We start from the raw sequence: 26,902 nt of genomic DNA on the forward strand, positions 1-26,902 counted from the left end.
CCATCAGACAGCTGAAATGGAGCAGCAGGAGCTCCTGCAGAGTAATGCAGTCCATGACTCAGCTGTCAGCCAGGTCTCCTGAAGGGCCAGGGAGAGCAAGAAGCACTGGGGCAGGACAAGGTTGCAGAGCCATGCTCAGATGTCCCCTCCCCAGAGCCATGCTGGGCAGATGCTGTCATGAGGGGCAGAAGGTGACCAGCAGAATGAGGTACCAGGGTGACCCCTGAGCCTACAGACTCACAGGGGAGTTTACAAACCCATGGCAATCCTTGTGACTGTCCTGGGAGCTGGTGAGCAAATGGCAGGAAAGGCAGAGGTTTGATTTGGGCTAACAAGAGCTGTGACTTGTTTTAGTCTGGGCCTGGTCCAAAGTCAGTCTTTACAATCTGGGTTGTGTTTGGGCTGAACTGAGCTTTGCTTTTCCATTTTTGAGAAAGCCCAGAGAGTAGACTCTCACTGTGAAAGCCCTGTGAGGCAAGCTGCTGATGTGATACAAGTCTCACATTTGTTTCCTTTCACATCTTTTGGTTTAGAAGCGCACATGCATTTAGCACACACCCTAAAAACAACATCTTCAAAACAGTTGGAAAATCAAGATTTTTACTTTTTAATGATTGCCTTTAGCAGCCTGCTTTATGATCTTGCCTTAGAACTGACATCATACAACTGATCAGCCTTAGAAACAAAAAGAGTTTTCACACCTTGCTCCTTTTAAGATAAAATGTCTTTTAATGGCTTTCCTACTAATTAGCTGCCATGACTTCCCAGTCTCTTGGTAGAGGCTCTTTTTAACGTATGTCAGTATAATCAACAAGGATTCTGGTCTTTTATTCAAAGTATGCTGATAAGGGATAAGCAAACAGAGTGGTGCTGCTTTCTCCCCACTAGCAGCCACCTCCAGCTGTGCCACTCCAAATATCAGATCTGCTGTGTTACCCTACTTCCTGGGCAGGAGTTGCTAGAATGGGCTGAGGGTGGGGAGACCACTCGGTAGGGCTGAAGTGACAAGGGTGATAGAGTAGAAAGTTATTACCACAGCCCTGTCAGAGAATTCTCTGCTGCTAAAGCACACTGGAAAGCTCAGAGAAAACCATACAGCACAGCTCCCACCTGTGGTACAGGGGATTGATAAAGCTTTCTCAGAGGTGGAGAGCGTTGTGCTGCTGCCACGATAGGTCTCCTCTTTCTCACAGGACAGCTCTTCAGTTTGAGTGAGGTGAAAGTAAACATAATGCCTGTAAAGAAAAAAGCCATCTGAGTATAAATAAAAGAGGCCAAAGCCTCCCTAACTGTGGTTAGTCTCTAAGGATGTTGCCAACAGTCAGCCCAGGTCCTTCACTCTCCCTCTTACAAATGGCTTTGCTCAGGCTGTAGCAAGCACTGGCTGGGCTAATGTCAATAGTGGTTATTGAGGGAATACACAGAACCTCAGTAAGGAGTAACAAATCATCTGGTCACACCTTGGATGCCCATTTTAAAATAAACATTTACAGCCTCTGTTCTTCTGCAGTCCACAACAGGACCAGCCTAATGCCGTAGCCTCAGGATTTGTTGGCTTGGATTGTGCTTAACATCAGCCTTTCTATTCTTACACTGCAAGCTGTCTGATTATTCCTAGCTAACACAATTATCTGCACTCATATTTTCCACGCAGTCTCAATACAACAGTCAGACATTTCAAACTGATAGTTTAAGTAAATTATGGCAATTAGGGTTATTTCAGTTCCAGGAGTTTGTGAGGCAGAGGTGCTGAGGATAAACGCAGCACTTGTGCTTCCAGGGGAGGGGATAGATTCTGTTCTGTGGGCATATGAAGCTTTCAGAGGACTGTCTTTCATTGGCATTTGAATCCTCTAGAAATCATGCTTCTTTTATGTACTTCGAGTTGGACATTCCAGGATGGAATCCATCAAAATTACTTGTGGAAAACTAGTCTTACACATGCAAGCAGATCTGGAGACCCAGGTATTTCTCTGTGCTTAAGAGGTAATTTTACTTTGTTTAGACATAGTCTGTGGAGCCAGGAGTGCCAAAAGAGCATGTAGTATGGCTCCCTATGGGAAGTTCTGCTTGGTTTTTACTTTTATTAGCCACCCAAAGAGCAACTTTAGGTTTTATGTGTTAAATTATGTGTCTAAAGGGCAAGTAAGAAAGAAGTAAACAGTAAGAGCATCAAGGATCAATGACAGATGGAGGCAGCCTAGTGACTTGAGCAGTGAAAATAGGGCCCAAGTGAATCAACTCCCTACCACCATCAACAGAAATTAAACACCCCATGATGGGACAGCCCAACAGGTCAGAGAGCCATACACAGGATAGGGAGATAATGTCTAAAAGGATGCAGGACTTAATGCAGTATGCACAGGAGGGACAATTTGAGACTTGGATAAAAAGCCTCACAGTAGGTTTTCAGGGGAATGTGGGAATATGTTGGGAAAGACCAGAATTGTAAAAATGAAGGAATTGAGATGAACTGTGGGGATAACAAACATGAGGAAATAGAGGGGGAATGGAGATAAAAGGGCCCAATTGAGTGTACACTTGCTTGATGGAGTCCTGTGCTTCTACACCCCCGCCTATCCGGTATTTTCACTAGATCTTATTTCTACCTGTCTTCTCCGAGGGTGCATACTCTGTCCTGAGCCATTTAGTGTGAGTGCTGCCAAGCTTCAGACCAGACTGGTAGGATTAGGGAGTACCAGTACCCAGAGAGGAATCACAAACCTCTCAGGCTCATAGATCCAAGCTGGAGGAGACTGGGAGCTAGGTGCCAAGTGGAGGACAGGGTGTCTATGACCAGCTCCTGAAGTATGTCCTGAAGTGACGTACAATGTGTTTATATCCCAGAAGCATCCTTCAGACCTGATTCCCCAGAGAGGGGCAACAAGGTGGGGCTGTCTGTGCTGCTCATGTTTGTGTGAGTGTGGGTGATGCTGATAACAGCACTGATTCCCCTTTCTGCTGATCCATGTAGCCAGCAATGTGCATATTGTGTGCATGTGAGTGTCTGCCTATCAGGAATATATGATCAGCCTCACTACAGGTGGGACCCATGAACACAGAGCTGCAGCAGCCTCCTCTCTATCCCAAAGGTCACGAAGTTCAGCCAACCCTAGCACCCTGAACTTGATGGAGATCCTTGCTGAGGCACTTTTCCAGCTTTCCAGAGGTGAAGACTGTGTCCCAAGAAGACTTCCTTTACAAGCTTCATTATCAACTTTCACAATGTCTCATGCAACTTGTGGAGAAGCATCTGGCTACCTCTGGCTTTGTATCTTTTCTAGGAGAATCGTCCACCCCCTTTAGTGAATTGTGGCTTGTATGGGAATGGAATGATGGTGGCTTGCCAGTTATCCTTAAATCACTCCTACCACCAGACAGGCTTGAAGATAAAGTAAGGAATGAATTTATTCAGGAATCCAAAGATCAGCATTACAATCTCCTTATTTGGAGGCAGCAGTGCCTAAAGAAAAGAAAACTTACAGCTGCAGACAGATTATTCTGTTATCTGTTTATCCTGTTAAAATGCTCTCAGCGTGCTTACATACCTTTCAGCTGGAAACTTGTCTTTAAGCAAGACCTGGTCCACAGCATGTATTTCATAGAAGGGATGTTTATTCAGGGGTATGCATGTCCTTGCACACCTCTTTTCTCCCCTGGGGTATTTCAGGTCCTCATCACACCTCTCCCACTCATGCCATTGCCTGAGCTGGGAAGCGTTGGTGCCTGTTGGATACATGTGTTCTTCTGCCCAGACCAAATATCTTGCTACTTACCTTAATGCATGTTGACTGTGAAGGAGAGCTTCTCCTCAAAGGTACAGCAAGATTCGGACCTCCTTGCATTAATTTTTTATACACTGAAAACACCAGCTAGTATATATGAATAAGTTAACAATCATAGTAGATATAAACGGTGGTAATACATGTAGTTAATTAGATCTTGACTGTATTGAGACAAGAATTAATGGCAATCAAATTATTTCAGGGTGAAAATGACATGAAAATGCTTGGCATGATCTATGACCCTGCAATACACCAAGATGGCATCCTCTTCCTTCAAAGGTTTTGATGCACTGGATGAGAGGCTTCCAGGAAACATTAAAACCAAAACTAATTTATCATACTCCATATTCTATTAACACAATTTTATTTTTCATCTGTTCTCCTAAATCCAGGATTCACATTAGCTGATGCATCAAGCAGTCCCTGTGTTTAGTTTTGATATGGGACAGTGGTGAAAATCCTCACTTGCAAAGTTTCAAAACCAGTCGCTGATGGCAGAAGTTTTAACTTCTTTTGTAAGGGCTATAGATACCTCTGCAATAGTCACACGTACAGGAGGAATAATCTTGGGTCGCTTGACATTGACGTGATCACATCTCTGTGAAAAATGGTTTTGACTTAGAAAATAACTTTCATTTTTTCACAAGCACTGCTGGCTGGACAATGTACAGAAATATACAGAATATACAGTATACAATACTGGACAATATACAGAAAGGGTTGTCCTCAATAAGATTCTGGCATTCAAATCTACAGAGCTACCAAGAAAAAGCTGAGCAATTTGGGCTGCTGACATGTTTGAAAAGGAACAGAACTGCTTGAGTCACATGGAGAGAGGATGCAAGTCATTTTTCATCATAGCAGCAAAGGTCCCATATGTGAAAGACTTCTCAATTCAGTCCTTTAAAACAACTGTGCCAGAAAGGGTACTTTGAGAGCTGTGTTTCTGGGATCCCCTGGCCTTTCCCTACCACACTTTCACCTCTTCCTCCTCCTCCTCCTTCTCCTTATCATCATCAATATCATCATCAATATCTGCCAATAGTCAATATCTTTTTTACTAAAAAATTTATTTACAGAAGGCAAAGTTGTCTCCAGAGCCCTTCCTGACATAGCAAAAGATCTGGACCAGAGCAGCATCACAGTCAGAGAGACCCCAGGTCTGGGATCCAGTCTTTCTTTAGGATTTGTTGTGATGATATGCAGAGCAGAACGCTCTAAATGCATTTCAGAATGCAAGGCAGAGATAACAATTTCACTTTCTTTCTATTTGGTCATCTCCCTTAGTTCTAGACTCTATGATGCCAGGAGGTCTTTCTTTTCATATTTCTTTAGATTTGGCAACTACTGAATCTCTTCAGGCCCAAGATCAATTTCAAACTGCAGGTAATGCCCATGGCTCATGCAGAGACTCAGAAAAACACCTTCTTCTCAATACATTCTTGCAAAAGAGCAAATTTTTCCTAAAACATGGAAAGAAGCATTGCTGCCTGCTGAGCAGGAGCCAAATTTTGCACAATCACAGATCAAAGAGAGCTGTGAACCTCTCGTCTCCATCTCGGCAGGGTGCTGTCCAGAATATTTAATATTTGTGCCCAAAAATTCAATGGCAGATTTGTTTACGGAAGTGTTTTCCAAGAGGTGCTTGGGTTACACTCAGCAGCTGCCCTTATTGCTATCCCTGGGCATACCTGGTGTGTCTGGGTGATTTATTGATTTCAACTGCTCTCTGCAGCCCTCCTGCCTGAGAGACGGGGGCTGCTCCAGCGCGGCGAGGAGCCATAAAACAACAGCTGCAACAGATGGCCACAGCTCCTGCCCTGCTTTGGCACACCCTGCCAAAACGGGGCCAGACATGCATGCTTGTGCAGGGCTGGATAGGTGAGGAATAGCACAAGGACATTTGTCAATGGCAAACGCAGAGTAATAATGTGCTGTAGGGAAATACGGTTAAATGGGGAGATGAGGGGAATGAGGGGAAGGTGCAAAACGGCAGATGTTTTGAGGAAACATCTGTTAATCCTTGAGGGGAAAGAAGTGGTGGCAAGGATGCTAAGGAGGCAGCAATTCAAAGGATTACCTTGCAGGTTTCATGGCTTGAGTGGAGAGGGGGGGTTGGAAGACCACAGTGCTGACACTGCAGGTGTCTGGGGCAGAAAGGAAATAGGGGAGACGTAGTGTGCCAGCCATAACAGCTAAGAGGAAAAGAGATGGTGGAACATGGAAAGAAATGCAAAGAAAATTGTGGTAATACTGAGGTGGTCTAGTATTATATTGGATGATGGTTTTGTGAGGTATGCATACAGGTAGCATTAGAAAAAGGTCAGCAAATTCATTGCCAGGGTATGTGCAAAAACAGAATGTAGATTTTGCATGATGAAGACTCTAATCTCACTGTCCTTCAGTCATATTGAATGTCAGTGTATCTTTTTAAAGCATAGGAAAGACACTGTGGGGTTTTTTCCCCCAATAATTTGAAAATTAGAGAGCTCTTTTGATCAGTGTGTAAAAATTTAGCTAGTTTTGGCTGAGAAGGTCCATACAGCAAAGACATGTCACGTATTTGCTCAGCATGCTTTGGTTTTGATTTCTGTGCTCCAAAAACTTAATAGCTAAATATGTCTGTCAAATCTTTCAAATTAATGCATGCCCATAGAGCTGATAATTTGTCTTTGAATTGTTTTTGAGAGATCTGAACAACCCTGATGATGCCAGAAGTAGCTATTGTTCAACTGAGGTGTCATAAAGAGCTGTCCTCCTGCTAAATATCATGTTCCCTGTTAAACTTAAGCATAAAACTAGTGGCAGGTTTAATATACGTAACTTTTTTCATCCACCAGTGAGATCCTTATGAGCTCTCACAAAAGGCATCACTGAAACAGATGAAGTATTAATTCAATCATCTTCAGACTTTTTATGTCATGGATGAGAAAATAAGTGACCCAATGAGAAGAGAAAAGAAGCATTTGAAGTCTATTGTAGTCACGTACAGGATCTGGGGCAGTGGCAGGTGGCAGGTTGGACATTAATCTGAGCGCTTGCATCCAGACTAATCCAGGCTCTACAGGGAAATTCTTCTCATTGTGCTAAAGAGCCTAACAGGTACACGGTAGCCCTAGGCTGCACTTCTTTCAGCAAAGCTCTAGCAAAGATTGAGTTACCAGCTAGTTGTGTCTCCAGGGGAAGGGAGGACATACCCTGTAACACCAACAGCTGCTCTTCACAAACACAACTTTTTAACGTCACTGGGCTTGCTTCAAATTGCACATGATGGCCTTCAGCAGGCTAACCTGAGCCACCAGGATTACATTAGGGCAATATCAAGAAAGGGGGTTACTGCCCTACTTTGCAGTGAGCAGACACAGTACAAGGCTTAAATATTTTTGTGCAAGATTTTAGATTTATCACCATTTCCAGCTGCATTATCCTAGTTTCTATTTGCACACTGTTTTGGGAAGTGTCTTTGAAGGTAGTAGAATGTCATACTAATTTTACATCTGAAGTCCTACTTTATATAGCCTAAGAACAACCTATTGACTGCAATAGGTTAGTAATGGGTGCAGACAGGATGATTTTGAGGTGCTGAAGCACCTCTTCTGGGGACCTGGTACCCCTCGCTCAGCACAAAACCTGAGTCAAAAGACATGGGGAAAGAGCTATCACAGCCAGTCGTGGGACTTTTTGTAGGGAAATGTGCTCCTGACAGAAAGATCCTTTTACTGGCTCTGGAGGTGTGGAAAACTCCAAGTCCACTGAGGGCTGGGGTTTTTTATCATCTCAGTGTATTTTTCAGACCTTGTTCTTGAGCAGTCATCTCTTCCAAAATTTCCCCTACAAGTGGGAAACCTGAGCCCTTGGGAGCTTAATTTGATTATTTTTCAAAGCACTTGGCACTTACACTGTCTCTGTCCTTCAGTGGGACTTGAATGTTCTTACCAGGTTGGATAATGGATGTGAGTGTCATGTCCAAGGTCACACCATGAATTAATGCCAGAGCTGGGATTATTATTACTTATTATGGGGGGGCTGGTGATTACACCTATGCTTAAGGCAATTTACAGCTTCTATTACAAAAATCTGCTCTTGTCTTTGTGCATGATAAAATAAAACTGCTTAGGCTAAAATTCCTGATCCATACAAACAACCTCATACTTGGAGGCAGGCAAAGCAGGCTGGGCTCTTTATTTCTTAATTTTGCTAGCGGCAACTCCTGACTCCTGCTGCTGGTGTCACAGCACTGTACTTCTCTGAGATAAGAGTTACCTCAGGAGAAAATGCATCTGTTCTAAAAGGAGTCCTGAAACAATTTTTTGCATATATACTCACTGGTGGAGTTAGGTAGAGTGGGGTAAAGGCATTAGTTCAAACAGACAAGTAAGTAGGCAAACAGGGTACCAAAATTCAATGTTACTGGGATTGCTCCTCTCATCTGCTTTGAACTCAGGCAATCACTTGGATTCCTCTGCCACTAAAAACCACAAAAGGTTTTATTATTGTTAAGTGAAGCCTGCTTAGCTTTGTAAGGACTTATTTTGGTGGATTATGAGGGTAGATTTAGTTTTGGACTGAAGAAGTCTTAGCATGATCCAAAAACAGCAGCTAAAGCATACTGAACAAGTACTTCAGCCAAAATGGGAAAGGGCAGAGATGGAGCCATGAAACAGCTGCTAAGACCAGTGACCTTTTGTGAGCTGTGATATTTGCTGGACAGATAAATGGAGGAGTGAAGAAGAAATGATTTCTGCTTTTCCAACTTTGTTTCTACTCTGAAAATATATCCAGAGTTCCCTCTGGCTTAAGAGTAACCACCCAGTTCTCTCTTTACTCAGGGCATTTGTCAGTGCTGTGCCATCAGGTCTGCAGAATGAACCCTGAGACGTGGGGCCATTAAGTAGGCACAGAAAGGCAGCCTGGGGACTGGATTCATCTCCCTCAGTGTGAGTGGGACACAGGAAGGAGAGAGGCAGAAAGGGAAAATTTCCCTAAGTTTTCCATGCAAAGTTTGGTTTTAGAGGTTTTGGAGAGAGCTGGGCATCTGAATTTTCAAACTAAGGCACATCTGCATCATTTACCCAAACGTGGCATTGTTTGGGCTAGGGGAAGGTCTCCTGCCTGTGCTCTGAGCTCTGACAGCCACCGGGGTACAAGCTGCACAGGCTGGGCATGGGAGAGAACAAACACCTCAAGTTTGGGATCAGAAACAGCAGGAAACTCACTGAATGAAAAGGAAAAAAAATGCATCAAGGTCATTAAATATAATTTGCTCCTGTCCCAGAGAGTTCCCAACCCAAAACCTGTGGGGAATTCAAGAAACTGTTTTGGGATATATATATTCCAAAGCACGAATGTCCTGGGTTGAGGTGTATTCTATTACCATCCTCATGAGCTGTTGAAATCAGGTGGGGCAGTGTTTCCTTGCCTCCTCCCCCCAGACTATCTTTCTGTTAATGGCCCATCATTGTCCTGCTGCATGACTCAGAGATAACTCCCTCTGGACTATCTTCTGTTAACGAGCCTAATCAACACCTGGCCTCATGACTCATTACCTCATTGTGAGATGCTCCACCCAGAGGGAGGAACCAAGCATCCCATCATGGATATAACTGGGACTCTGAGCATCAAAGGGACGGGCTCCACTGGATTTCCAGAGGACAGGAGCTACACAGCCACCGCTGGACTTTCTGAGGAAGAGCAGACCCCTTCTACTACAGGATCACCACTTCAGAGGATTGCAGCCACCATTCCACCAGACTGCTACCACTACCCTGCCTAATAGGGATTCAGGTTGTATCTTGGCTCTGTCAGTGTTTTCTTTTACTTTCTTTTCCTTTTCTTTAATTTCCATTAAATTGTTATTCTGACTTGGTGCCTCTCACTGGTTTATTTTCAAACTAGCACATAATTTGGCGCCCAACGTGGGGCCTGCTCTGAGAGAAAGTCAGAATTACAATTTTGTATTCACCATGGTGCTCAGCTTGTCTGCATGGGTACTGTATCTTGCTCTCTATATCTTTCCTCACATGGGGAACTACCTGCCTGTAGTATTACTCCTGTTAAAACCAGGGAATGGTATGAGAATTGCTTTAATGGTTTATTATGTCTATAGCATAATAACCTGCGAGGCGATGAATGCCATTCGGAAAATATACTCCATTTTGTTTGGCTGTCCTAGTCTGGGCTCCTATTTCTGGGATCTCCTCAACAATCGCACCCAGCCCCTGGTGGGAGGAGTAGAGAGTGGTTTCTTCCAGCCTTTCAGGCCAGGCACAGCAGTTTTTGAAAATATTGAACTCCCTCTGGATGTCAAAGATAGCATAAACTTGCTGTCAGTTCTGCTTTGTCTTCTCTGTACAGCCTGCACCATGTACACCATGCTCAGAATCAGAGCTATGGCACAGCATCCTCAGGATGAGGGAGGGAAGAAGAGCAGAGCAACAAACACCATGTCTGCACAGACTGTCGCAGAGAAGAAAGAAACCAAATGCAAAACAACAGCGTCCATGTCTACGCAGACTGACACAAAGGAAAAAGGAACCAAACGCAAAGCAACAGTGTCCATCTCTACGCAGACTGACACAGAGGAGAAAGAAACCAAATGCAAAACGACAGCATCCATGTCTACGCAGACTGACACAGAGGAGAAAGAAGCCAGACGCAAGACAACAGCGCCCATGTCTACGCAGACTGACACAGAGGAGAAAGGAACCAAAAGCACTGTCAGCATCCCCACGCAAACCATCACTGAACCAGAACAGCCTAAACCGATTGCAGTTGCCCCCGTGCAGAAGAAGAAATCAAAAAGCAAGTCAGTCCGCATAGTGACTGACGAGGATGCAGCAGGACCTTCACACCCAGCAGAAGAGGCAGAGCCAGAGATCATCACTCGGTCACTATCCCTGGGTGAGCTGCGTGACCTGCGGAGGGAATTCACACGCCAGACGAATGAGTCCATCCTGACCTGGCTGCTCCGCATCTGGGACGCTGCAGCCAATGACACTATTCTAGACGGAAGTGAGGCCAGGCAACTGGGATCTCTGTCCCGGGATGTGGTCATTGACCAGGGGATCGGGAGAACCCAAGAAACCCTCAGCCTCTGGCGGCGACTGCTTACAAGTGTCAGGGACAGGTACCTTTGTAAAGAAGACCTCCAGGTACACCAAGGAAAATGGAGCACAATGGAACAAGGTATCCGGTGCCTGAGGGAATTGGCTGTGCTGGAGATCATTTTCTCAGAAGATGAGAGATTTCCTAAGAGCCCAGATGGTGTCCAGTGCACATCACAGATGTGGTTGAGGTTCGCACGCCTTGGACCAGAGATATACTCCCGTTACCTGGCAACGCTGCAATGGAGGGAAGGCGAGGACAGGGTGGGCGTCTTGGTGAACAAGCTGAGGATTTACGAGGACACTGTCACAGCCCCATTTCGCACCCATGTCTCATCCGTGGAAACAAGTCTTTTGGCTGAGCAAGTCCGGAGCTTGGTTGAAGAAGGCCATCAGAAATTGAAAAAGGAGCTTAAGGAAGAGATTTATCACATCTCGCCAGAACCAACAAGAGTCTCTGCCATTAGGAGCCGGCGCCCCCCAACCAGGGAGAGAGGATACACGCCACGAGGTAATCTCTGGTTTTTCCTTCAGGAACATGGAGAAGACATGAGTAAGTGGCATGGAAAACCCACCTCCTCCTTAGCAGCCAGGGTACGTGAACTAAAAAGAGGGACAACTACCACAAGAAGCGCATCTAGAGTCAACATTGCTCCGGTCTCTCGCACACAGAACTCCAGACGGTACCAGAATGACAGTATGACTGATCCTCTTGAAGGGACCTCAGGAACATACTCACCGGAAGGGAGCAACATGCACCAGAACCAGGAATAGAGGGGCCCTGCCTCTAGCCAGGTAGAGGAAAGGGATAATCGGGTCTTTTGGACTGTGTGGGTCCGATGGCCTGGCACAGCTGACCCACAAAAATACACGGCTTTGGTTGACACAGGCGCTCAATGTACTCTGATGCCATCAAGGTATGTGGGAGCAGAACCCATTTCTATTTGTGGGGTGACAGGAGGATCCCAGCAGCTGACTGTACTGGAAGCTGAAGTGAGTTTAACTGGGAACGAGTGGCAGAAACACCCCATCGTGACTGGCCCGGAGGCCCCGTGCATTCTCGGCATAGACTATCTCAGAAATGGATATTTCAAGGACCCAAAAGGACATCGTTGGGCTTTTGGGATAGCTGCTGTGGAGACAGAAGATATCAGACAACTGAGTACATTGCCTGGCCTCTCAGATGACCCGTCTGCCGTGGGACTGCTAAGAGTTGAAGAACAACAGGTACCAATCGCCACAGCAACAGTACACCGTCGGCAATACCGCACCGACAGAGACTCTGTGGTTCCCGTCCATGAGATGATTCGTAAACTGGAGAGCCAAGGGGTGGTCAGCAAGGCCCGTTCACCTTTCAACAGCCCTATATGGCCAGTGCGTAAGTCCAACGGGGAATGGAGACTGACAGTGGATTACCGTGGCCTGAATGAAGTCACACCACCATTGAGCGCTGCTGTGCCGGACATGTTGGAACTTCAGTACGAGCTGGAGTCCAAAGCAGCGAAGTGGTACTCCACTATTGACATTGCCAACGCCTTCTTCTCCATTCCTTTGGCAGCAGAATGCAGGCCCCAGTTTGCTTTCACTTGGAGGGGTGTGCAATACACCTGGAACCGACTGCCCCAGGGGTGGAAGCACAGTCCCACCATTTGCCATGGACTGATCCAAACTGCACTGGAAAAGGGTGAGGCCCCAGAACATCTGCAATACATCGACGACATCATTGTGTGGGGAAACACAGCAAAGGAAGTATTTGAGAAAGGAGAGAAAATCATCCAGATTCTCCTGGAAGCTGGCTTTGCCATCAAAAGGAGCAAAGTCAAGGGACCTGCCCAAGAGATCCAGTTCCTGGGAGTAAAGTGGCAAGATGGACGACGTCAGATTCCCACCGAGGTCGTCAACAAGATCACTGCGATGTCTCCACCGACCAGTAAGAAGGAAACACAAGCTTTCCTAGGCGCCATAGGTTTTTGGAGAATGCACATTCCTGAGTACAGCCAGATTGTGAGCCCTCTCTACCTGGTTACCCGCAAGAAGAACGATTTCCACTGGGGCCCTGAACAGCAGCAAGCCTTCGCCCAGATCAAACAGGAAATCGCTCATGCGGTAGCCCTTGGCCCAGTCAGGACAGGACCAGAGGTGAAGAATGTGCTCTACTCTGCAGCCGGGAGCCATGGTCTGTCCTGGAGCCTCTGGCAGAAGGTGCCTGGTGAGACTCGTGGCCGACCACTGGGATTCTGGAGCCGAAGCTACAGAGGATCTGAAGCTAACTACACTCCCACAGAGAAGGAAATCTTGGCCGCCTATGAAGGAGTCCAAGCTGCCTCAGAGGTAATCGGCACAGAGGCACAACTCCTCCTGGCACCCCGACTACCAGTGCTGGGGTGGATGTTCAAGGGAAAGGTTCCTGCCATGCATCACGCCACCGACACCACATGGAGCAAATGGATTGCTCTCATCACACAGCGTGCCCGTATTGGAAACCCGAATCGCCCTGGGATTCTGGAAATTATAACAAACTGGCCTGAAGGTGAGACTTTTGGATTATCTTCTGAAGAAGAGGAAGAGCAAGTGACTCGTGCTGAGGAAGCCCCACCATATAATGAGCTACCGGAGACTGAAAGACGTTATGCCCTCTTCACTGATGGTTCCTGCCGAATTGTAGGCACTAACAGGAAGTGGAAAGCTGCAGTATGGAGCCCCACACGGCAAGTTGCACAAGCTACCGAGGGACAAGGTGGATCGAGTCAGGTTGCAGAGCTTAAAGCCGTCCAGCTGGCTTTGGATATTGCTGAACGAGAGAAGTGGCCGAGGCTTTATCTCTACACCGACTCGTGGATGGTAGCTAACGCTCTGTGGGGATGGCTGGTTCGCTGGAGAAAAGCCAACTGGCAGCGCAGAGGGAAACCCATCTGGGCCGCTGAGATTTGGCAGGACATAGCCGCCCGAGTAGAGAAGCTGACCGTGAAGGTTCGACACGTGGATGCGCACGTACCCAAGAGTCGGGCTAATGAAGAACATCGCAACAACGAGCAGGTGGACCGAGCTGCCAAGGTGAAAGTATCACAGGTGGATCTGGACTGGCAGCACAAGGGAGAATTATTCCTAGCTCGTTGGGCCCATGATGCCTCTGGTCATCAGGGGAGAGATGCAACATACCAATGGGCCCGTGACCGAGGGGTGGACCTTACCATGGACAGCATCTCACAGGTCATCCACAGTTGTGAGACCTGTGCTGCAATCAAACAGGCCAAGCGGGTGAAGCCTCTGTGGTACGGTGGACGATGGTCAAAGTACAGGTATGGGGAAGCCTGGCAAGTTGATTACATCACCCTTCCCCAAACTCGCCAAGGCAAGCGCTACGTGTTGACCATGGTTGAAGCAACCACTGGATGGCTGGAGACCTACCCTGTGCCTCATGCTACAGCCCGGAACACCATCTTGGGCCTGGAAAAGCAAGTCCTGTGGAGACATGGCACCCCGGACAGGATCGAGTCAGACAACGGGACTCATTTTAAGAACAGCCTCATCAACACCTGGGCCAGAGAACACGGTATCGAATGGATATATCACATTCCTTATCATGCACCAGCTGCCGGAAAAGTTGAACGCTGCAATGGACTACTTAAAACCACCCTAAAGGCACTTGGTGGGGGGACCTTCAAAAATTGGGAAGCGAACTTAGCGAAGGCTACCTGGATGGTCAATACCCGAGGGTCCATCAATCGAGCTGGTCCTGCCGAGTCTGAACCCTTGCACACAGTGGATGGAGATAGAGTCCCTGTGGTACACCTGAGAGGTATTTTAGGAAAGACTGTTTGGATTAATCCCACCTCAGGCAAAGGCAAACCCATCCGTGGGATTGTCTTTGCTCAAGGACCTGGTTGCACTTGGTGGGTAATGCAAAAAGATGGGGAAACCCGTTGTGTACCACAGGGAGACCTAATCTTAGGTGAGAACGGTGTGTAGGGTTTCATTGTATATATATATATATATATATGTATGTGTGTTTAGAGTTTAAGAAGGTATTGATTTGGGATGATGTAGATGGTAATAGAATAAGGGGTGGATAATGTCCTGGGTTGAGGTGTATTCTATTACCATCCTCATGAGCTGTTGAAATCAGGTGGGGCAGTGTTTCCTTGCCTCCTCCCCCCAGACTATCTTTCTGTTAATGGCCCATCATTGTCCTGCTGCATGACTCAGAGATAACTCCCTCTGGACTATCTTCTGTTAACGAGCCTAATCAACACCTGGCCTCATGACTCATTACCTCATTGTGAGATGCTCCACCCAGAGGGAGGAACCAAGCATCCCATCATGGATATAACTGGGACTCTGAGCATCAAAGGGACGGGCTCCACTGGATTTCCAGAGGACAGGAGCTACACAGCCACCGCTGGACTTTCTGAGGAAGAGCAGACCCCTTCTACTACAGGATCACCACTTCAGAGGATTGCAGCCACCATTCCACCAGACTGCTACCACTACCCTGCCTAATAGGGATTCAGGTTGTATCTTGGCTCTGTCAGTGTTTTCTTTTACTTTCTTTTCCTTTTCTTTAATTTCCATTAAATTGTTATTCTGACTTGGTGCCTCTCACTGGTTTATTTTCAAACTAGCACAACGAACTACTGGCTGGAGGCAAGAAAACATCTCACCCAACACAGGCATTTTTGTGGCACACTACTCAAAGCCAGGGCATCTCATGCTGAAAGAGGCATATTTCACATAAATTCAGTGACCAGAAGTTATCTGGTGACCAAATTTATGTGAAAGAAAGTGTGGTGTGAACCATCTTCTCTCACCAGGTAGTGAGCAGCAGGAGATAGGCACCTCCAGTCCCAATAGAAAGCACACAGATGATTGGCTTACACCAAATGCCAGCTTTTATTGGCAAAAACTGGGAGAGGTGAATGGCTGATGAGAACATTCATGGAAAACATGCAGGTCACAGGGCTCCGAGTGTTTCAACCTGCTCTCAAGCCTGAGCATATCATGCAGCAATGACATCTTCTTGGATGCTCAAAACACAGGGCAGGAGGGGAAATCAGGCAGAGATGAGGCCCTTGGAAATCACCATGCTTTGCTGCTTCATATGAAAGCACCCACATCTCACCTGTACTCCACAGTCTGAGCACAATGGTGTCCATGAGGAGAGATGCCCACCAGGAGGGACGTGGGGTTGGGACCCTCCAGGTACTCCCCATCCCCAGGGATGTGGAGGTCACTGGCATCCCTGAGCCTGATGCTGCTAGAGCCCAAATGCTGCCTGCCACAAACATTTTCACAGGTGTGGGAAGGCCTGAAGATATCAGATGATGGCCAAAGCTGTGGGCAGGTTTCCGTGGGGGCTGGCATTTGAGCATGCTCTTCCCCCAGGTGTGGGGGAGCTAGGTGTGCAGTTTTATGTGCAGGTGTCTAATTTGGAAGGCATTGGTGTGACCTGTGGCTGTGAAGGGCTAGAAGAAGCAGACAGGTGGCTGTCTTGGTAACACAGATGAATCCCCTGTTCATAACAGCAAATGCTAATCCCATCTTCCTCACTGTGAAGACCTGAGTGTGAAGTGTTTGCAAAATATTAATTACCAGCACAATCTCCACAGGTGCCCTCTTCCCCTCTGGCTCTGCTGCTAAGTCTCTGGCAGTCAATATCATATGTACAGAACCCACCTCTAAATCCCCCAAATTAGATTAAAGGCTCAACAACATCATTGCACAGTTTTAATCGCTGTGCTACCTGCCATGAACACAAATGTCAGGACAGCAAGGGCAGATTCCTATGAACTCCTGTGATATCTATTAGTAGAGCTCTTCTTTTAGTAAAGACAGTACCAGTGCACTCTGGTTAGACTTTGGTTTGTTAAACTTATCCTGAACATTTACGTTCTTCTTGGGTGCCCAGACTCTGGCATCTTCTGTGACTTGCAAAGAACAGCAGGGTGAATCCTGATTGTGAGGGATTGCTCTAACCTCAGAGCAATGAATGGCTAGTGGCACCTTGGTATGGTTTCCACAGGAGCTGTGCTTTACAGCTTGCAGCATTTCCTTTCCATTTCTAAAGCACATTTGGACTCAACTATCTTAAAGGTCTTTTCCAGCCTATATGATTCTGTGATTGTAAAGCAGCTCTTCTTGTACACACACATCCCACTGCCTTGGAGTAGGGAACCTGCTGAAATTCTCACTTTGCTGCCTGCCTGTGCCTTAGTCATGGAAGCAGCAAGGCTACTGCCCCATGGAAATGGCAAGGGGGCCTGTGCCAAGCAATGCCAGCACTGCTCTGGGATAGAGAGCCTCAGCCCCCATCCCTCTTCATAAAGGCTAAATTCCAATACCTCTGTATAGCTGGGACACCTGGAGATGTCTCTGCTTCTGACAACATCCACAGGAATACCTCTCCTCTACTGTTAGCCTGCCACCCTTCTGTACCTTGGAAGTGCTGGTGCCCTGAGTGTGGGGGCATTCCCCTGCCCATCTCAAGGAAGTGGCTCAGCTGTTACCTGCTGCTAGGAGCACAGGATCAAGGCCTGACATGTTGCTGATGCTTTAGCTTTTTGGCAGCATCCTCTTGCAAGGAGTCCTTTCCCTGGTGAGGCTCCTCAAGAGTAAAGCAACACCCAAAAATGGCACTAGTGGGACAACGTGGGGTAACCAGCTTTAGAGAACGTTTGCTCTTAGCAGAGGGAAAAGCAGTAATGTTTGCATTAGCAGATCTGTAATCCACCTTCTCAGGTTTTTAGATTGAGTGTTCTGGAAGGTAACATTTATTCCAAGCTGGTCCCTAGATGCTGGATGTGTACACCAGATCCAAATATGTTCTGCAGCCAGGCTGACACCAGGGGATTAAACATTAGTGCTCAGAACATCCTGGACTGGGCCAGGGGACAACCATAATTTATCCAGGTTGTTTCTACAACACCAGCCGGACCTTTGAATCATGCAAACAAAAAAATTGGCTAACATGAAAAGGTTGAGGCTTTCCAGAGCTGTCCAAACATATGCCTTAACTACCCCATTTTTGCTGCTTAAACAGCTTTTCATAACTGTTTATTGTTCTAGGAAATGTGAAAGGACTGTTTACATGGTAGCTAAAGGAACATGAGGCAAAAGGCACTAGATCTAGGAGGAACAATACTTTCCCCAGGAATCTGTGGGATATTTCTCTTATCTCCCTAACCAAAGTCTCTAGGCCATGCTCCTCATCCACGGTGCTTGGAAGCTAGGCATTTCTGCATGGATAAAAGGAGATGTGTGAAAGTCGTTTTCTCCCAGAGGCTTGACTGAGGCTGTCAAATCATGCTGCTTGGCAGAGGCTGAGGACATGCTGTTGTGAGCTTTTTAATGTTAGGATGAATGCCTCAGATACCAACTTCTCATTGGTTTGGAGTTAAAACCATAAAACCTGACTGGGCTCCATGTCAAACCATAAATCAGTTTGTCATGCCAAAAAGCCTGGCACACAGTTTGTGTTAGTATCCAGTCTCTGCAGCTTGACCTACACTTGCTGCCCAAACTGCTCAGAGACAATGTGGGAGTCCTAAGGACTATTGCTCAAACAGACCTCTGAAGAAAAGAGAGAAAAGAGGGAGATGAAGGGAATGAGGTGTTCTTCAGGACCATGGAAGTAATAAATAAATCCAGCAAAGAAATTTAATCCCTCATCAAGTACTGCTTCTTCAGCCAGGAGGAGGAAAAACTGGCAGCCTCAGTTCAACAGCACAGTAATTCCTCAGATGAGTATGCTGGTGTGGAAAGGAGAGCCATTTGCCTGCATGCAGAATCTACCTGATGCTGTTTCTTCATCTCCCCATCTTAAAGAGGTTTTCCTTTTCCTCCCCTTGAAATAGTTCAACTTTGTATCAAGGACCATGGCTCTGCTACAACTTTCTCTGCAGAAGTACACTGAAATGCAGAGATGGACCCAATACTGGCAAGGAGGTAGGCAGGTTGTAACCCCACCTCTACCCTGAGCCTTGCTTGGACAGGTTTTCCTCCACACCCAGCAAGACTCTCCCCATGGGAGCTACTGGAAGAGTTTTTTTCCATCTCAAACCTCTTGCTTTTTTCACGTACAAGTGTCCCCTTCACTCATCATCACACTTACCTTGCAGCAGGAAGGGAGAAAATTCACCACTGAGCTACAGTTGTGCTGACAACACAGCCTTACTTTGTGATGTCAGGCTAATCTCTAAAGTTGCTGTCTATTGTAGTGAGGTGGCACTACAGCTTCCTGTGCAAGGACATGCAGGGCAAAATCAAGGCGGGACACAAGACACAAACTACCCTGCAACAGGCCTGCACACCTGGAGTGGACAGACAGACAGATGAAGGGGTGTTAGAGTTTGTTACATCCACAGAGCAGTCAGCACTTCTTAAAGTGTTTCTGTCAATCCCAAAGGGCTGACAAATAATCTGATTAATAAATTAGAGTTTCTCGTATCTCAGCCAAAATATTGAGCCCTGAAGCACCACCATCTCCTTGGGGTCTCTTGCAGCACCTCCTGAAGGCACTCCCAAATGCAGCAAAGTGATGGGCTGGCACTACTCAAGAGCACAACAGCCCTTTCCATCGGGGCCCTCATGTAGCTCTAGCCATGATGCCTTAAAAGGCTGGTTAGCACAGAGATGCTGCAGTCCTTATCTCCTGCCCATGGCTGCTGCTTTGGAGATATTATATTTATAGCTCACCAGAAGCACGGATGCCCAACTGTCTAATTATGAAACATATAGTTTGGGCAATCCAATAAAGAGGCAAGTGTGTCCTGTCCTCTGTCGTCCACAGGCTCCTGAGCAGAGGCAGCACTGACCTGCAGCAAGGTAAGATAATGCCTTGTTTTGATTTTCACTGTCTTTTGAGCCCTTTTTTCCTTTCCAACTACCATTTGCCATCACTTCTCAGGGCTCTGCATAGACATCTTGAGGGCAGTGCTGCTTTCTCAGGGGAAGAGTGGACTTTAAGACGTTTGCTCCTTTCTTGCTGCCAAGGCACACACAGAGAGTCTCTCTTTGTATTCTCATTCTGCTATTGGGAACCAGGTGCTAACTAACAGCTGCTCTTTAGTTTCTTCACTAGTAATACACTGTCATGTCTTCATGTTCTCAAGGAACACAGCCATATCTAACTATAGACACTTCCCTGGTTTGAATAGCAAACCGAATTACTTCAGGCAGAAAGCTTTTAATGAGTTTTTGGAGTTTTTTCCCCTCTATCAGCATTTTCTTCTTTATGTTGAATGTTTGGAAAATGAATAGATAGTGGAAAAAAAAGAGGACAGACAGAAGGAACATTTTACTCTTTTTTCCTCTTTCAGACCATTTCCTAGTGGCCATGAAAGAAAAAAAGGAAAATTACAGGCGATACTTGCTGATTCCATATTTTAAACAATTACTTGTTATGGATTACAGCATCTGAGGGAAAAGGGAAAAGAAAGCAAAGCACTGAATCATAACTGGATGTCAAAGCAGGAATCCATCAAAACTAGCCTGTAAAATAGCATTAGCAGTAACTGCCAAATGCCAATAATCAGGATACTGTAACATTAAATTGCTTTTAACCTCATCTCATGAGAGCATTAAATTTCAAATGAAGACAATAAAAGAGCACTTCTTAGGGAAAATAAGATTATTTATGCATGTGTATACACTTGTTTGGATGCATTTACACATACATTTTTATTATAAATATTCTTATAACCAAAGGCTTTTAAATCCAAGGATCACAAAATATGACGAAAAGGTAAGAAATATTAATTTACTTTTAGCCTAAATGCAGAAGCTATCGCAGATTTTACTAGAGTTTGTGTGCTATTCCATTATTCAAGATATTAAATGAAAGAAAGGTTTTTTCAAAATGCTGAATCCTTCACCGGCTTTGACAGGATCTCAGGTCCCTGGTACCCTGAGGAGCAGAACTCCTTAGACCTGACCCAAAGCCAGTGCTTGTAGGAAAGGACTGCCCACTTCAAAGTGTTTGGGATTGAGGTCAGATCCTACATTAGGATTTCAAAGGCAGAAGGGTAGATGATTACTTGGTCTAAAGCTGCTGGAGATGCACTGACTTTAGATGAGAGGTAGGTGTTTACATAGGTGCAATTGGTGCAGCAGCTTGATCTGGTCCTTGGGCTCTGCCATGACAATGTGCCTGGCAGTGCTCCTGTGGCAAATGCAGCCCTGGGGCTGTGCCCAAGCCATTACACACTCTTGGCCTCTGAAATCAAGTGAATACATCCAAAACATGTCCTAGGGATAGGATTTGCTCTTAGATCATGCCCAGGGGGAGAGCCCTACATGGCATCTCATCAACAAGCCAGCATGGTTGACTGAATCTCAGTGCCTGGGAGCATCCTGGTGTCCTATGTGGTTTGAGTAAAGACACGGGCTCTGAGGTTGCCCCCATGTATCCAGCCTCACCAGTGATGGGCGCTCACTGCCAAGGTTGATGTGCTCAGGTAATACGTCATGTCTGGCTTAGCTTTCCAGGGTTATGCTGGTGGGGGCTGTGACAGTGTAGATGGCACTGAGACAACGTGTTTAGGGACAAGTTTGCTCCACCTTTCATGTCAAGAAAAGCACACAACTTAAGTGGAAGAATGAAGTAATATAAAATACCAAACTGTCTGCACATGCACCTATCTTATATGGGTACTTACAGTCCCCACATGGATGCCTTGGAAGGCTTTAATGTCTCCAGACACTGCAGCCAGCACATCCACGTCTCCCTGTTCTCCAGCAGTCACCGTTTTGCCACTACACCATGGTCTGGTCAGATCTGCTCAGAGCTCCAATCTTCTGGCCCCCAGCACTGGTGAGATGAGTTTCCTAAGTTACTTGGAGCTCAAAGGCAGTGTGTCCCACCAGAGAGTGCAGTGTTTTAGAGCGGGACCAGTGGACATGGCGGCTGCCTTCACTCATCTGGATATTACAAGATCTTTCTATTAAGCTAAACTGATGTGCTTGCACAATAAATTGTGCAGTAAAGAAAACATGTACAAAACTGGTATTTTTTAATAGAGTAGTCCTGCTTCTTGCATACTAGAAATTTTCTCGTGTCCTCAAATTCTTTGTCTATCTTCCAAGCCTCACGCTAAAACAATAAAAATAAGAAAATCATCCTGTTTGGGCACTTAGTGTTAAAGTACTGGAGCCACTGGTGTATTGACAGTGTTCCCTTTTAAAAACAAGGAGCAGAAGCAGCATTCCAATCATGTACAGCAAAGCATTAGCTTTTTAAAAAAACTCTGTTGGCTAAAAGTCTTTAGCTGGAATAAAATGCAGGAACATACATACTAATGCTGTGATTTTTCACTGGATTTGAATTTAAAAGTGAAATTCAACAAAAAGACCCAAAGCCTGTTTCCAAAATGAAGCCATTCTAAAGGCAGTCTTTCCAACAATAATACTTTGTTCTTACCTAGCATTTAAAAATATGATTAATGTATGAATAACTTTACTTTTTCCCTTCCAAACAGCAAGCCATCAGAACAAGGCAGACCTTTGACTGCAGCTGGCAAGAGGCTGTGAGGGGGAAGGTTCGTTCAAACACTTCCTTAACACAGAAAATGTAAAAGGCTATTTTACAAGGAAGAAAGCCAGAAAAGGAAGTGACTGTGAACACTGACTTGGGGGTGAAATTGTGGCCCCACAGATATCAATGGGAGTTCTCTCAGAAGCATCCATGGATTATTTAAAAAAACTCAGATCTCTTTCTTTTCCTCCTAATTTTAATAGTGACAAATTTGTGTAAATTTGTACCACAAAAGTGCATTTTCATATTTTTTCTTACCATTTTTTCCTTTTTTGTAGCTGTTGGTTGTCTAACCAAACCACAGACACTCGGACACAGTTGTTTCTCAGTGAGATGAATTATTACTGACTACAATATTTTATCTTTGGCTTTATATCACAGTGAGTACAGTTTCATGCTGATAAATCTCACACTGTTTCAACAATGTTTATGATCTAACACTGATCAGCTTTGAGAAGAATAGGTCATATTACACAGAGTCCTAGTTTTTCTGAAAGCAACTGGAGCAATATTGCCTGGTTTTGCCCAACTCCCTCTGACAAACATGGAAGGAGGACGACCATAGATATTTCAAAGGGATCCATCAGCTCCATAAAACTCAAAATGTTTCGGCTGCAGGTTGATATAATGGCTACTGTTAAGACATGCTACCAAGAATTAGTGAAACTGAAAGAGCTAGAAGAAAAAAATTTCCCTCAATTTCACTTCATATTTTCAGTAATATTTTTAATGAAGCCACTTATACAGGTTCTCTTTTATAATATTCTTTTTTTTCCTGTGTCTGTGGAACTCCCATATCACAACAAATTAGAGTAAAACTCTCCTTTAGAAAGAAAAATAAGTACTTTGTCATGAGAATAAAATGGGCACATATGTGGAGACAGAAGTTGTCTCAGACATTCCATAAGCAAAGCTAATGGGCTTTCAGACCAGCATATTCCCTGTCAAGCTAAGCAGATTTTCACCAAAGCCTCCCTAGAAATTTGCATGTTTTCTGAAGGAGGGAAGCATTGACAGCATTGACTAGTGCTCCTTTTTGGTAGTCAGTGGCTAAGGAAGCAAAGCCCAACATGCCTAGAGATTACCATATGAAAACACAGAAATACCTGCAAGCCATAGATACCACCACACAGAAGCCCATTATTCTGTTATTTATCCCATATTTTAAAGGCTGGATATCCTAATTTCCTATGCATGGTTTCCATTGCAACACATCTCACAGCCTCCACGCTGGGTGTAGAAGGCAGTGGGACACTCGGGGCTAAGAACACTAATTATGATTCAAAGAGAGAGACACAGCACGGCACTTTTGGTACAGAACAATAAAACAGAGGAATTTCTCAGGACAAACTCTGTTTGTTGTAGTTTTCAACTCCACCATGTAAGCCCCACTCAGGAATTTGCTTGAGCACAGGTTAAACACATTGTGTGTTACGTGCTAACGTGTCCTGCATTTCACATTGTCGAGTATTTCTTCTCTCAACATCCTTTAAGGGGAGAAAAGTAGCACTTTTTCCTAATTCAGAAAAGAGAAGTAAGGGCCCTCTAAGGGCCAGATCTGAGGGCAGCCATGGTTCCTTTCTGCCTTTTCACCCTGTGTTCACCAATGCAAATGTAGGGTGGATTTGCAGATTACTAAAGGAAAGAGCAAACAGCTCTGGGTCCAGGGCATGCTCACAGAGAAAGCCAGCAGAAGAAGCAGTGTGAACATGGCTGTGGAAGTGCTGTAGTCACTCAGGCAGAGCAGCTCCCTTCCTCACAGCTCTTCCTCTGCCCTCTCCTGCAAGTGAAGTTCCCACTGTCTGCCAGTGCTGTGTTTGCTGCCAGACAAGCCAGCCCCTTCCCCACATTTTTTTCTGGATATCCAAGTGTTAGAAACTCTTCCTTGCACATGAGGAGTCTGGGTTCCTGGAAATCCTTCTAGATATAAGGAAGAGTCAGCATCATTGCGGACAGGCTCTTCAGGGATAGACAGATGGGCAGTGCTCAGTCACGTAAAGCATTTGCATTGTAGCAACCCAGCCGGGACTCACTGGACTTTTAGACATTAGGGATAAGTAAAAGGACTAGCACTGCTTCATAATGTGAGTTCTGACTCCTCTTTAATGATTCATAAAAATTACTTATCATCCAGCAAGAGACACTTTATCTTCAAGACAAGCCATTGTTGCAAGTCTTTCTTTCATTTTACTCACAACATTTGAATTTCATTTGCATTAAGACAGCAACTCCACTAGACAGTCATGTGAATATAAACTTGGCAGGGACAAACACAATCCATATGCCTATCAGGCTGACAATGGATGGTATATTTTTTCAGCTCTATGTGAGGTTTTAGATATGAAATTCACATCAGCAACCAAATGATTACTTTAATCCTATTATTTAAAGGGCCTGAGCATTTATAGGGTTCAAAGTAAGCACAGGCCTAAGAGGATCAACAGCAAGGACCCTACTTCAAAGTGCACAATCTAAGCTCATATACTCAATCATAATATATGTCTGAACCTACATCTCAGACCCTCTCAGTTTATCTGTAATATATACAAACAGTAGTTGGGAAGAAAAATAATTGTTGCCATACAGAAGGGTCTTTCTGCAAAATAGGATATCCCCAGTCATGATCAGATTGGAGAGGGTGACTGTTTCTACTTACATCAAAATATTATGAGTCTGAAGTAATCTGGGAAGTGATTTGCAGCTGTATGCTTCTTTTGAATATTAGGCAAGTTAAAGGGTTTGGGGAATGTTGGGGCCAACAGATAACCAGTCCTTGAGGAAGAGATGGCTGTAACAGAAAAGGCTAAATGATCTCCTTTTTTTGCTCCTGTGTTCATTGTGAGGAACTTGGAGAGCTTCCTGCAGCAGAATGCTTCCTTATGTGTATCGTCAGAGGATCTATTTCAAGCTGGTGTCTGTAGAAGAGGTGTGGAACAAATAAAGAAAATGAATAGGAAGAAAATGTTAGAACCAGATGGTGTTCATCCAACAGATCTAAAGGGACTGAAGGATGAATTAGCTGAAATAATAATAGTCCATGGTCTCTTATTTAAAACAGACTTAGAACTGAGCACCTGAATGTATCCAATACAGCATCAGCCTTTTTAAACGCTTCCAAAAGAAAATGGGAGAAATAGAGCCTGGTAAGAATGACAAATTTAGTAGAAATCACTATGCAGGGTAGAGAAGCTGGGTAAATATGATACATTGGGACAAATTCAATATAGCTTGGTAAGGTGAGATAATGTTCTACAAATCCGTTGGGTTCCTGTAAGACAATAAACAGCATGGAGATACAGGAGATCTCTAGTTGACAGCATCTGCCTATTTGTCCTTTTCCATGTCTTCAGTAAGGGCCCTCACCACACACTCTTAAAAACACTTAAGCAGTAATAGAATAAGAGGGAAGATATTTTCATGTATTGCATAAAATCAATTGAAAGACAGGTTTTACATTAAAGAGATTAATAAGAGATTATTAGCGGAAATTCTTCTAAGACTGAGAAACAGGATAAGAGAAAAGGATCTTAGGCAACAGGATGAGTGGGAACTAGAACAACATCTTAAAGTGAATGTAGATGAGCATAAAACAGTGAACGTGGGGGGAAAATGTAACTTTAGCTGTAAAGTAATGGTTCTGAGATGTCTACCAGGGTGTGAAGTTTAGAGGTTATATAGATTTACCAAAAAAAACCCAAAACAACAGAACGTACACTGGTCAAAAGCAGCCAAAAAGTAAACTGAATGTTAAAGTTTTGGCCACATCACCTGAAAAACTAAATTGTTGTATTGAAAAAGTTTGAGGAGGACTGATATGACATGAGGAGTAGCTTTTATACAGACTGAATAGGTAGACTGGGACTCCCTGGCCTAGGAGAGATGTCTGAGGGGAGATTTGATAAAGATTGACAAAGATGTGAAGAGCCTGTAGCACATGAATAAAGATCAGTTGTTCATTATATCTCCAAAGGTAAGACCTAGGAGGCCTCAGATGAAACTAGTAGGTAATATGTTCAAAATTAACACAAGGAAGATGGTTCTTCAGCAGCACAGAGTAGAGCTATCTGTTACTAGAAACTGTGAATTTTCTTTGAGGCAATGAGGAGGGAACTGCAAGTTCATGAAAGTGATACTCAGTATGGATACTGCCTCCAGGTTGAGAAACCCCCAAGCCAAAAGTTGTTGGAGGCTGGCAGAGTATTATGAAGAGATATCATTACATTCTCTTCTCACTTTCTTCCCAAGACACTTCCCAAGAGCAGCATAACAAATTGGAGGAACACTTTTTTCAGTGTTTCTCATATTGCTGTGGTGTGATCTGAATAGCTACAAATGACAATTTCTGCCTGGCACTATTCATCCTTTATAGGCATGAATGTTAGATTGAAAACTTTAGTCTGAACCAACCTTCCTCCCTTCCTCCCTTCCTTCCTTCATCTGTAGAGGTTGTGGAGTCCTAATTTTAATCCTTAAGGGCAAATTAGATT

At 44.9% G+C, this 26,902-nt stretch overlaps 1 protein-coding gene across 11 annotated transcripts in view; it reads left to right on the plus strand.

Moving 5' to 3' along the window:
• Window positions 1–26,902, plus strand: part of FHL2 (four and a half LIM domains 2) — a 61,753-nt gene that overhangs the window by 4,498 nt on the left and 30,353 nt on the right. Inside the window, exons 1-2 of one of the 11 annotated variants that reach the window (XM_069005154.1) lie at window positions 22,377–22,419; window positions 22,694–22,795. The exons of 8 other annotated variants lie outside the window; for them this stretch is intronic. The gene's annotated coding sequence lies outside the window, so the exon portion shown is untranslated. Of the gene's footprint in view, window positions 1–19,613; window positions 19,709–22,376; window positions 22,420–22,693; window positions 22,796–26,902 lie in introns of those variants that run through there. 2 more of the 11 variants (XM_069005174.1, XM_069005191.1) reach the window with 2 other exon arrangements.

Source organism: Aphelocoma coerulescens, chromosome 1 (assembly GCF_041296385.1).
Source record: "Aphelocoma coerulescens isolate FSJ_1873_10779 chromosome 1, UR_Acoe_1.0, whole genome shotgun sequence".
Classification (NCBI taxonomy): domain Eukaryota; kingdom Metazoa; phylum Chordata; class Aves; order Passeriformes; family Corvidae; genus Aphelocoma; species Aphelocoma coerulescens.